A 12,146-nucleotide genomic window follows, 5' to 3' on the forward strand; every position below is an offset into this window, starting at 1 on the left:
TGAAATATTCATCACATACTTTTTAAGAAGATTTTGACATATTCAATGAAGAAACAATCCACTTTATAGGTGATATGATGGAGATTTTACAATTTTAGAATTCTTCAGCTTTGAAAACAGAAGGTAACAGAATATCAGCGGATATAACTGCATTTTTAACCAGGCGACATGAAGTTCGGCTTCTAAATCGAAATTAGACTACTCAAAGCACAATCAAGACCAAACAAAAATCGAAACCAAATAAATTTAGTTGCTTAAAACACAGAAATTTTACACAGAAAACATTTTTTGCTACATTTTTTTTCTATAAAAGGAAACAAAATTCTCCTATACAGCCATTTTCTGCAGTTTTTTTTATTATTAAATTACTGAAAGTAGTACTGTTAAGTATTTAATTAAAATAAATATACTACCACTTGATTATTAATATATATATACGTTATATATATATATATATATATATATATATATATATATATATATATATATATATATATATATATATATATATATATATATATATATATATATATATATATATATATATATATATATATATATATATATATATATATATATATATATATATATATATATATATATATATATATATATATATATATATATATATATATATATATATATATATTGACGTTATTCAACGAACCCTTGTTATTTTGTTCCCAGTGCGCATAATCGGGTATTTCCAGCCAACTACCGCTTTTTAGCCCTGTTATAACTAATATATCACGATTTTTACAAAACAAAAAACACAGGAAGTCCAAAAACGTAAATAATAAAACGATGAAGCTAAAAGAGAGTAGCGTATATGCAAAAAGAACAAAATTTAATGAATTATACACACACTTACAGTATTTCGCTGTTTGTGTCTAAAGTATCGACTTTATTTGTTCTTTACTAGAACTTCGAATAACTTCCACCAATCCAAGAAAAACTGCTGCAGCCTTATGTTGACCCACTTTTTTGGAGCAAGGTACTTCTTCTTAGAGCTTACATACTTTTTTATCTAAAAAGATACGTATTTATGAACACGGGTTTTACTTTCGGCTAGTCTGAAATAAATTACGTGGAAATGCAAAATTCGTAAACAGTTTCCGAATATCAACTTGAAACGCACTTTTTTAAAATAACCTTAAAAAAGGTTGAATTTGTTTATTTTAAATAGGGGTGTTATTTCGAAAATATTTGGATTTAGGTAGTATTTTAGAACCAACCTATACTCACATCCGGGTAGGCTAAAAAAACTATCCGATGACAAAGCAAGTTAGCAATAGAAGTTTCACGGGTTAGTCCGAAGAAAAAAAGCGTTTTGACAAGAAAAGGAGTCGTAAAATTCGTTGTTTATAACCAAAATGGATAATTATTTGGTTAAAAATTTGATTACGTTAAATGTACGTATGGATATGTACAGCTTACTGAATATGTTGAGCTGTGATCAAGCTTGCCACTAGAATATGAAGAAGACACGAAAAATGGGATGTGTACAAGCCTACGCTTGATTTATGTTTATCCTTGAAGTATATAATCAATGGCGAAAAAAAGTAGCAAAAAGTTTAAAAGTCACGAATCTCAAACCTCTTTTTTTGTCTTGGAGCAGAAAACTCTGAATAATTTCTTTTAACGGAGTTGCCACAATGACAATAGTTTATCTTCGTTAGTCATTTTTACTTTAAACCAGGACACTTTCGGTTAAGTTAAAATAAATTATTCGATCGTAAAAGAAGTTGGCAGAACCACTCCCAAATATCAATCAGAAAATTACTTCTTTAAAAGTACTAATCCGCACTGTGTGAGTATGCACATATTAATTCGACTGAATGATACTGAGAAAGTAATCATTACATGGTTGATGAAAGAATACTTGGAGACAAAATACAGGCTAAAAAGAAATATAGAATTCAAATTTAGCTTCTAAAATCCAAATTTTAAAACCCTTGGTTCTAAGACGCCAGAAAAGCCATCTTCGCCTATTATACAATTTAAAGTTCTTTTTAATTTTTTTTACTTAAGTACAGGATCCATTTTTTTTTTTTCATTTGGTGGCAACCCTGACTACAAATCTTTAAGCTTTCACCTCTTTTATATTTAGAGACTAGAGAAAAAAGCATTATATTAACTCCTTTTTGCCGTCTCTAAAGAAAACCCTTGAAGTTTCTGGTATTAGAAACAATCTTTTTATTTTTAGTCTCTTCATGGCGGAACTTCGGGTCTTCCTAACTAGTCTAACTAAGCCAGCCTGATTAAAAAAGAAAAGGGTCTATTTTCTGTTTTTACAAGTAGGAAGGAACCAAAAGCTGCGTTTAAAAATTTTCTAAGAGTACAGAATTTGTTACTAGAAGAAAAGTCTCTCATTGTTTTTTTTTCTCCTTGGAAACAGTAAAAGTAGACAAACAAATAAAAGTAGTATAGGTCAGACTTACATTTGTCGTTCCAGTTACGAACGAGTTTCTTGTTACTTCTTCAACTTCAAGCTCTCTATTTACAAGATTCATTTTAGGGCGGGATTCTAAGGCTGCTATTGCTACAGATACATCGCTCCCTTTCACTGTTTTTCCCTCGCTCAGTGACTCTAAAATAAAACATTCATATTCTTGCCACAAAGATAATATATATGACCTAAGTATTTTCTATTAATAACGCTATGTTAGTGCCATGAATTTCTGTGTTTTAAGTTACTAAATTTATTTGGTTTCAATTTTGTTTGGTCTTGAATTGCTTTGAGTATTCTAATTTCGATTTAGAAGCCGAACTTCACGTCACCTGGTTAAAAATGCAGTTATATCCGCTGATATTCTGTTACGTTCTGTTTTCAAAGCTGAAGAATTGATTTTTCATGTTGGTAAGATTATATTTGAATAGGTCATAGCAAGATATTTAGAGGGTGGGAAGAAAGTTTTTTCCCAATCCGACAAGCCAGTCAGAAGTGTAATGTGCAGTGCTGTTTGAATCTTCCTCACTGAAAGGAGGCTTGATCAAGGAGACTTCATCAGGCTAAGGTTTAAAGTTAGAATATACGCTTATTTGAAGCTTTACTCTGTATGGGGTATGTTCCAAATGTCCCATTGTGGATTCGAAGACCACGAAAAACATGTCAATCATATGAAGCGTACTGTAAATTGTAGCTAATATTCAAAAACTATTCTAAATTCTTTAGGGGGGAGGTTTTCCCTCCCTGCATTCTTCCACGCCAAGCTTCGAATTTTTGGACGTATATAGTGCTGAAATAGATTTCTTAAATACAATAAACATATTTATAACCTCGTATACGTTATTATATATAATACTTGTTATTTGGATCCGGATGGAATAATCCTTAACAGAAAATATTACAAGGGATTATGGGTAGGAAGCGTACGGATTTAAGTGATGAATTAAATATATGCCTTAAATGTTTCTAAATTATTTTTTATTCAAGGAAGGGGGAATTCTGATTATAACGTAGTTCACTTAAAGGGCTGAGGGCGGTGGCAAGCTCCTTCGGTTGTTTGATTTCATGTTTTAAGTTCCAATAATACTTTATTAAGAAAATAAGAAGTTTTATCTTGTATAATTTACAAGGAATAGGAGCTTCGAATTCCATCCTTATGGAAAAGTCTTCACTTGTCTCCACGTATAACTTTCATCTAAGCAAATTTATTATTGTATTTCTTTTTTCGTTTTTACTATATCTCGCGATAACCATAAAAAAGGGGAGAGGTTTTTCAAATGTTTGCTTTTGAGGATAAGGCCTCACGTGTCATTGCCTGTGTCACATACTTTTAAGAAATATTTCCTCTATGTATTTCTTTTTTTTTATTCCAAATAGAATAGCTATTAGGACTATTAGGGCTATTAGGACACTTTTTACCAAAAGTGGCACTTTTTTTGCTAAGTAGCACTATTTTACAAAAAAAGAATTTTTTCAGACAAAAAACCGGAAGGAAAACTGTCAATGTAGATATACATCGGTATCCTTTTTCTGTTAGTTAAGATTCTTATCCTAACTCCGCGCTCAGCAATTATTGGATGCAAGAATCTTTCTGTGCGGTGAAAAACATAAACGTGTTTATCTCTATCTGTGTGTGAGAAATTTTTATATTCTTATTCTTATCACTGATAAGCGAAGATCATCCAGTGACCTTCGATACGAAATACTTGGCAATGAAGAGCACAGACATAGACATTTAACTACAATATGGTGGAAAAGCCTTCAGTTGTTTTCAGTTGTTTAGTTCAACTATTTTCTGTTGTTGCAATAATTTGTAGGCTCATAGACGATAAGTCAGTCAAGCTATTTGCAATTATTGTGTGGGTCCGAATTCAATTTTTGTGTTTATTAGTTGAGGGTTGACTACAATTCAAAGAAGAAAAGAGCAAAAAAAGCTAAGAGTGTATTTTTGCGCCACTAAGTGAATAGCTTTTACTATGTTAACCAGTCACTGGGCCAGTGACTGCATAACTTTGCTCATCTTTTCATCAATTTCCGTGACTGGAGCTTTTGAAGCCCAGTGACTAAAAAGCTCACTGGTGACATTACACATCAACTCAGCAACGAAAAAACATCTACTGAGCTCACTGGTGTCTCACAAGAATATTTAGTGACCTCTTCAGTGACTGGGCCAGTGACGCCAAAATACGCTCTAATATTTCCTTTCACGCTTTTCATATTTTTTTTTTGAATTCTTTGCAATGGAAAAATGAATTTTCATGCATAACTATCATTCTAAAAAAAAAAATTATACCAAAACTTCCATTATCTTTAATCCTATGCAATCATTAGCAAAATCACAATCTAATTTCACTTTTTTCTTACTTTAATTTATGTTACATCATGACATAAATTGAATTTGGACGCAATTCCTCATTTTAGTTATTTTATTCCCACTAATATTTGATTGTAAATGTGCTTTCACGCTAATACACTAAATGCTCGTTTTTTTTATTATAAAGGTGCTTTCATATTGATACTTAAAATGCTAGTTGACTGTTCCTATGCCCTAGTCCCAGGACACTTCTTAAAGAAAAATTTACTGGGAGTGGCGAGAGTTTTCGTGAAACTTATTCTATTCAGGTTGTGATAAATAGATTAGATGAAATAGCTGTCCTATTGTTTTTTCACTAGTTTTTGCCAAATAAATTATTTGAAAGAGTTAGTGTCCGAACCACTATTAGTTGTGTTTATCATAGAGTCATCAATAGCTAAGATCTATGTTCGTGGCATTCTCTTCAGCATTTTCGGAGAAAAAAAGTTTCAAGTGCCTGAATGCACTGTAATAGTCCAGATAGTCCATTTTATGGAAAAACTGGATGAAAAACTCTAAATGTAGATGAGTATTGCTGCCCTTTTTTACCTTTTTCTAAAAAGGAAAAAAACTTATGGGTTTTCCTATTTTCTTTCCCCGTTCATTTTACCCGCTAATAATAAAGACTGCTCAGAGAAAAAGAAAAGAAAGTACTCTGTGGGACAAGTTCCCAGTTTATACAGTAAGCAACAGTTACGTTTTAGCAGGTTCTCAGGAGGGGGGCTGGAAAATTGACAAGAGTGGAAGCGCTGCACAAAGCCGGAAATCAGCAGCGGCTAAGTAAAATCAAAATTTCTTTTTTATAGATGATAGATAGCGTTTGATCCAACATTTGATTTTGGAGAATTTAAAAATATGGTAAACCATATGGGGATGGTCCGACGCGGATTGGCAAATTTTTTCAATAAAATATTTTTTGGAAAATGACACTTTTTATACAAAATTGACACTATTTTGCCACCCAAAGTAGCACCAAGAAAAAGCGCCGAGCAGCAACACTGGTTACCAGATTTAAATGAACAACATCATAGAAAATGCTGGCAGTTCATATTATTGACTTTCCACTCGATGCCTTTTTAATGCTCATTACAAATATAATGACCGTTTTTGTCAGAAATGAATTTAACCCCCATCCCAATAGCCTATATACCACCTCAGAGTACATATTTGCACATTAAAAAAAATAATTATTTTATTTGTAATGAGTGTTGAAAAAGGCATCAAGTGTTATATTTACTTTATTAGTAAGTCAATAATATGAACTGCCAAAAATTTATACTGGCCAGCCTTTCCAGAAGAAAACAATTTAAAATTCAGAAAATTGCTTTAAAAAATCTAAAATAGGATGCTTGCTTTAATTGTTCCTTGAAGCACATCACCTTAATTTGCCCTTGTCCTAATATGCAAATATATAGCCTTGCTCAAATTATATAGGACATACCTATTCAATTTTACTGTGCTTTTTTTATGTTGATGTTGCTTCTTTGTTTGCTATTAAATAAATTTAAACATAGAGTTCAGGATTTTGTAGACTGTTTCTTTTTTTCTTTAGAGAGACCACCCAACTAAACTAGTTGGCTGCCCATTGCTTCTCTTTAATCTCCCCCCTTCCCAAGGCCATACCCAGGTTTTTTTTGGAGGGGGTATTACTAAAAAAAAAAAAACTGGAGGGTGTTTACACAAAATGAACCCTCAAAAAACATACAAAATTTGTTTGTATACATTTTCCCATTCCTGACAAACCTTATGGAGGGTGGGGGGGTGTTCAAACCCCCTAGACCCCCCTTATCTGGGTACAACCTTTGCTCCTTCCTGATGGATAAGTTGTGCACCTCATAATATACATTTCCACTCTATTTTACAACAGGGGACATCAGTAATACCAAATTAATCTGCACCATAATTAGGCATTCCAACTGTTTGCAGGAAATTTATGGTTTTTGAACTTGTTTTGTTTTTTCCTCAATGTACCCTCTTTTTTGTACTTTTGTTGCATAAATTTTTGAGCCATTTTGGGATACTTCCATTTGTTCAGTTACTTCCAAATTTTGTCAGTGTTGCCTGTGTACTTGCAATAACAGTGCAATTAAACAGCATCAAAATTCCTCCTTTGTTACTTCCCCTCCCACCCCCTAAAAGTTTTTATAAGTTGTCTGATTTACAACCACTTCCAAATATTCAATTAACCTAGGCTACTTCTATATTTATCAGTAGCCTATATGCACTACTAATGACTGCAATAACACAGCATCAAAATTTCTCCATCTTGTTTACTCCCCCTCCTAGCCCTACTAATATTCTTCATAAGTTATCTGCTTTTTCACCACTTGCAAATTTCATCAGTATGTGCACTTCCATGACAGCACAATTATGCAACATCAGAATTCCCCTCTCTTGTACACCCTCTACCAGTCCCCATAATATTTTTCATAAATTGTCTACTGACTAAAAGTAGAGACCTGAAGGTTGATAGCCTTGGCCATAAGGAAGAGGAGTCACAAAATGCATCACTAGATGTGTTTTGCTGCTATATTTATGGTAGAATATCCAGTACAGTAGTTGGACAGCTCCTCCCCTCTTTAGCAGTTAAATCATTGTAAAATGTCCATCATATCACCTATAGAGTGGATTGTTTCTTCATTGAAATTTTGATTTTAATTAGTCGGTGCTGATTTCCGGCTATGTGCAGCACTTCCACTCTTGTAAACTTTCCAGCCCCCCTCCTGAGAACCCTATAAAACATAAATGTTTCTTACTGTATAAAATGGGAACTTGTCCCACAGAGTACTTTCTTTTCTTTTTTTCTGAGCAGTCGTTATTCTTAAAGTGAAAAAGGAACGGGAAAAGAAAAGAAGAAAACCCTTCAGTTTTTTTTCTTTTGAGAAAACGGAAAAAAGGACAGCAATACTCATCTACATTTAGAGTTTTTCATCCAGTTTTTCCATAAAATGGACTATCTGGACTATTGCATTGCATTCAAGCACTTGAAACTTTTTTTCTCCAAAAATAATGAAGAGAATACCACGAACATAGATCGTAGCTATTGATGACCCTATGATAAACACAACTAATAGTGGTTTGGGAACTAACTCTTTCAAATAATTTATTTGGCAAAAACTAGTGAAAAAACAATAGGACAGCTATATCATCTAATCTATTTATCACAACCTGAATAGAATAAGTTTCACGAAAACTCTCGCCACTCCCAGTAAATTTTTCCTTACGAAGTGTCCTGGGACTAGGGCATAGGAACAGTCAACTAGCATTTTAAGTATCAATATGAAAGCACCTTTAAAATAAAAAAAAACGAGCATTTAGTGTATTAGCATGAAAGCACATTTACAATCAAATATTAGTGGGAATAAAATAATTAAAATGAGGAAGTTTGTCCAAATTCAATTTATGTAATGATGTAACATAAATTTAAGTAAGAAAAAAAGTGAAATTAGATTGTGATTTTGCTAATGATTGCATAGGATTAAAGATAATGGAAGTTTTGGTATATTTTTTTTTTAGAATGATAGTTATGTATGAATATTCATTTTTCCATTGCCAAGAATTAGTCGGTGCTGATTTCCGGCTTTGTGGAGCGCTTCCACTCTTGTAAACTGTCCAGCCCCCCTCCTAAGAACCCGCTAAAACATAACTGTTTCTTACTGTATAAACTGGGAACTTGTCCCACAGAGTACTCTCTTTTCTTTTTTTGTGAGCAGTCGTTATTCTTAACGGGAAAAATGAACGGGAAAAGAAAATAGGAAAACACTTCAGTTTTTTTTTCTTTTGAGAAAACGGAAAAAAGGACAGCAATACTCATCTACATTTAGAGTTTTTCATGCAGTTTTTCCATAAAATGGACTATCTGGACTATTACTGTGCATTCAGGCACTTGAAACTTTTTTTTCTCCGAAAATGCTGAAGAGAATACCACGAACATAGATTGTAGCTATTGATGACCCTATGATAAACACAACTAATAGTGGTTCGGACACTAACTCTTTCAAATAATTTATTTGACAAAAACTAGTGAAAAAACAATAGGACAGCTATATCATCTAATCTATTTATCACAACCTGAATAGAATAAGTTTCACGAAAACTCTATCCACTCCCAGTAAATTTTTCCTTATGAAGTGTCCTGGGACTAGGGCATAGGAACTGTCAACTAGCATTTTAAATATCAATATGAAAGCACCTTTATAATAAAAAAAACAAGCGTTTAGTGTATTAGCGTGAAAGCACATTTACAATCAAATATTAGTGGGAATAAAATAACTAAAATGAGGAAGTGCGTCCAAATTCAATTTATGTAATGATGTAACATAAATGTAAGTAAGAAAAAAAGTGAAATTTGATTGTGATTTTGCTAATGATTGCATAGGATTAAAAATAATGGAAGCTTTGGTATAATTTATTTTTTTAGAATGATAGTTATGCACGAATATTCATTTTTCCATTGCCAAGAATTCAAAAAAAAAATATGAAAAGTGTGAACGGAAGTATTAGAGCGCATTTTTGCGTCACTGGCCCAGTTACTGAAGAGGTCACTAAATATTCTTGTGGGACACCAGTGAGCTCAGTAGATGTTTTTCCGTTGCTGAGCCAATGTGTAATGTCACCAGTGAGCTTTTTAGTCACTGGGCTTCAAAAGCTCCAGTCACGGAAATCGATGAAAAGATGCGCAAAGTTATGCAGTCACTGGCCCAGTGACTGGTTAACATAGTAACAGCTATTAACTTAGTGGCGCAAAAATACACTTTTAGCTTTTCTTGCTCTTTTCTTCTTTGAATTGTATTCAACCTTCAACTAATAAAACACAAAGATTGAGTTCGGACCCACTCAATAAGTGCAAATAGCTTGACTGACTTATCGTCTATGAGCCTACAAATTATTGCAACAGCAGAAAATAGTTGAACTAAACAACTGAAAACAACTGAAGGCTTCTCCACCACATTGTAGTTAAATGTTTATCTCTGTCCTCTTCATTGCCAAGTAGATCACTGGATGATCTTCGCTTATCAGTGATAAGAATAAGAATATAAAAATTTCTCACACACAGATAGAGATAAACACGTTTATGTTTTTCACCGCACAGAAAGATTCTTGCATCCAATAAAGGCTGAGCGCGGAGTTAGGATAAGAATCTTAACTAACAGAAAAAGGATACCGATGTATATCGACATTGACAGTTTTCCTTCCGGTTTTTTGTCAGAAAAAATTCTTCTTTTGTAAACTAGTGCTACTTAGCAAAAAAAGTGCCACTTTTGGTAAAAAATGTCCTAATAGTGTCCTAATATCCCTAATAGTCCTAATAGCCATTCTATTTGGAATGAAAAAAAAGAAATACACAGAGGAAATATTTCTTAAAAGTTTGCGACACAGGCAATGACACGTGAGGCCTTATCCTCAAAAGCAAACATTTGAAAAACCTCTCCCCTTTTTTATGTTTATCGCGAGATATAATAAAAACGAAAAAAAAATACAATAATAAATAATGCTTTTTTCGCCTATTAGACCATTTAAAGTTCTTTTTACTTTTTTTACTTAAGTACAGGATCCTTTTTTTTTTCATTTGGTGGCAACCCTGACTACAAATCTTTAAGCTCTCACCTCTTTTATATTTAGAGACTAGAGAAAAAAGCATTATATTAACTCCTTTTTGCCGTCTCTAAAGAAAACCCTTGAAGTTTCTGGTATTAGAAACAATCTTTTTATTTTTAGTCTCTTCATGGCGGAACTTCGAGTCTTCCTAACTAGTCTAACTAAGCCAGCCTTATTAAAAAAGAAAAGGGTCTATTTTCTGTTTTTACAAGTAGGAAGGAACCAAAAGCTGCGTTTAAAAATTTTCTAAGAGTACAGAATTTGTTACTAGAAGAAAAGTCTCTCATTGTTTTTTTTTCTCCTTGGAAACAGTAAAAGTAGACAAACAAATAAAAGTAGTATAGGTCAGACTTACATTTGTCGTTCCAGTTACGAACGAGTTTCTTGTTACTTCTTCAACTTCAAGCTCTCTATTTACAAGTTTCATTTTATGGCGGGATTCTAAGGGTGCTATTGCTACAGATACATCGCTCCTTTTCACTGTTTTTCCCTCGCTCAGTGACTCTAAAATAAAATATTCATATTCTTGTCACAAAGATAATATATATGACCTAAGTGTTTTCAATTAATAACGCTATGTTAGTACCATGAAAAGTATAACTAATTTACCAGATTTATTAAAGTTTTCTTGATTTTCATCAGCAGTGCGTAGTAAGTGTTAATCATCATCAGGCTCGTAAAAGGAAAAATGTGTCACACCCCAAAGGCTTACTTTAGGCCCGTCTCCTGGCAAATAGTTATACACTTATTAAACATCCCAGCCGAATGCCAGAAAGTCGTATAGTAATCTAGCTGGCTCATAACGAAAAGCAGGAGGAGATACGAAGAGGTCACAAGAAAAGAAATGGAGGAAGCACAATCTTCAGGACAGGGAGTAAATTTGAAACTCCTAACAGAGTTGGGTGGACAAGGAACGCGAAAATCTGTGCCGCTCTCAACTGGTTTGAAACTAAAAGTTTTCAGGAACAGTAGGATTTTGTCCTTGCCTGTTAAAAATTAAGCTTTATGGATAACGAGCTTTCATTATTTTAAAATAATCTTTCATGGGAAATGAGACCAGGGATAATAGTAGTTGTTTTCGACATCTATTTAGCCATGTAGAAAATACTTAAGAAATTTAACAAAACAATACAGTCGATATAAACTGCCACATAACTCCAAAATGCCATTTTTTACTGATTGCACAGGATTTAAATAACCTAAACATACAAAAATAACTTTTAAACTAATTATTCTGCTTTAATTTACTAACATTATTATATTATAAATTGATCCTATAATTATTTCTACGCAAATGACCGAAATTTTGTAACTAAAAACGACTGAAGTTTTACTAGCAATTGAACGAAATCAAGCTTGTTAATAAAAAAAATCCACGACAAATTAAATTCAGAAACACGCCCCTCGCGCCCCTCGTAAGGATCTCATCTCATTATTTAATATGGTATATAAACTAGTAACGACACAAAACAATGGGGGAGGGGCGATACAGACCTTGCTAGAAAAAACGACGAAACAAAGAGCGAGGCTGTGGGAGATAAATACACACAGAGAGAAAACACGCAACTGTGGAGACAATTCTTCATGTAATTCCTGAACCTATCATGCAAGCGACATTATGTGGTATCCATTTGATCATGTGACTCTTAGTTGCTGCAAAAACTGCATTTTAGTCGAAACATTCGTTTAGTCTAGCTGGAATGCTAAAACAATCTTAAGATCAGACATGTATAAAAATAAGTACAT

At 33.0% G+C, this 12,146-nt stretch overlaps 1 protein-coding gene and 1 long non-coding RNA gene across 5 annotated transcripts in view; both read right to left on the reverse strand.

Annotated features, from left to right (window-relative positions):
- Positions 1-6,326, reverse strand: part of LOC148945200 (uncharacterized) — a 33,287-nt gene extending 26,961 nt beyond the window's left edge. For 2 of the 4 annotated variants that reach the window (XR_016142687.1, XR_016142686.1), the window contains exons 1-3: positions 6,244-6,326; positions 2,442-2,590; positions 872-1,027 (exon numbers count right to left, since the gene is read on the reverse strand). This is a non-coding gene — a long non-coding RNA (uncharacterized LOC148945200). The remainder of the gene's footprint in view (positions 1-871; positions 1,028-2,441; positions 2,591-6,243) is intronic. The other 2 variants (XR_016142684.1, XR_016142685.1) reach the window with 1 other exon arrangement.
- LOC148945197 (uncharacterized) overlaps positions 1-12,146 on the reverse strand; it is a 350,765-nt gene that overhangs the window by 174,686 nt on the left and 163,933 nt on the right. The gene's annotated exons all lie outside the window — the stretch shown is intronic.

This window comes from Artemia sp. Qi Xiang Cuo, chromosome 13 (assembly GCF_049724085.1).
Source record: "Artemia sp. Qi Xiang Cuo chromosome 13, ASM4972408v1, whole genome shotgun sequence".
Lineage (NCBI taxonomy): Eukaryota > Metazoa > Arthropoda > Branchiopoda > Anostraca > Artemiidae > Artemia > Artemia sp. Qi Xiang Cuo.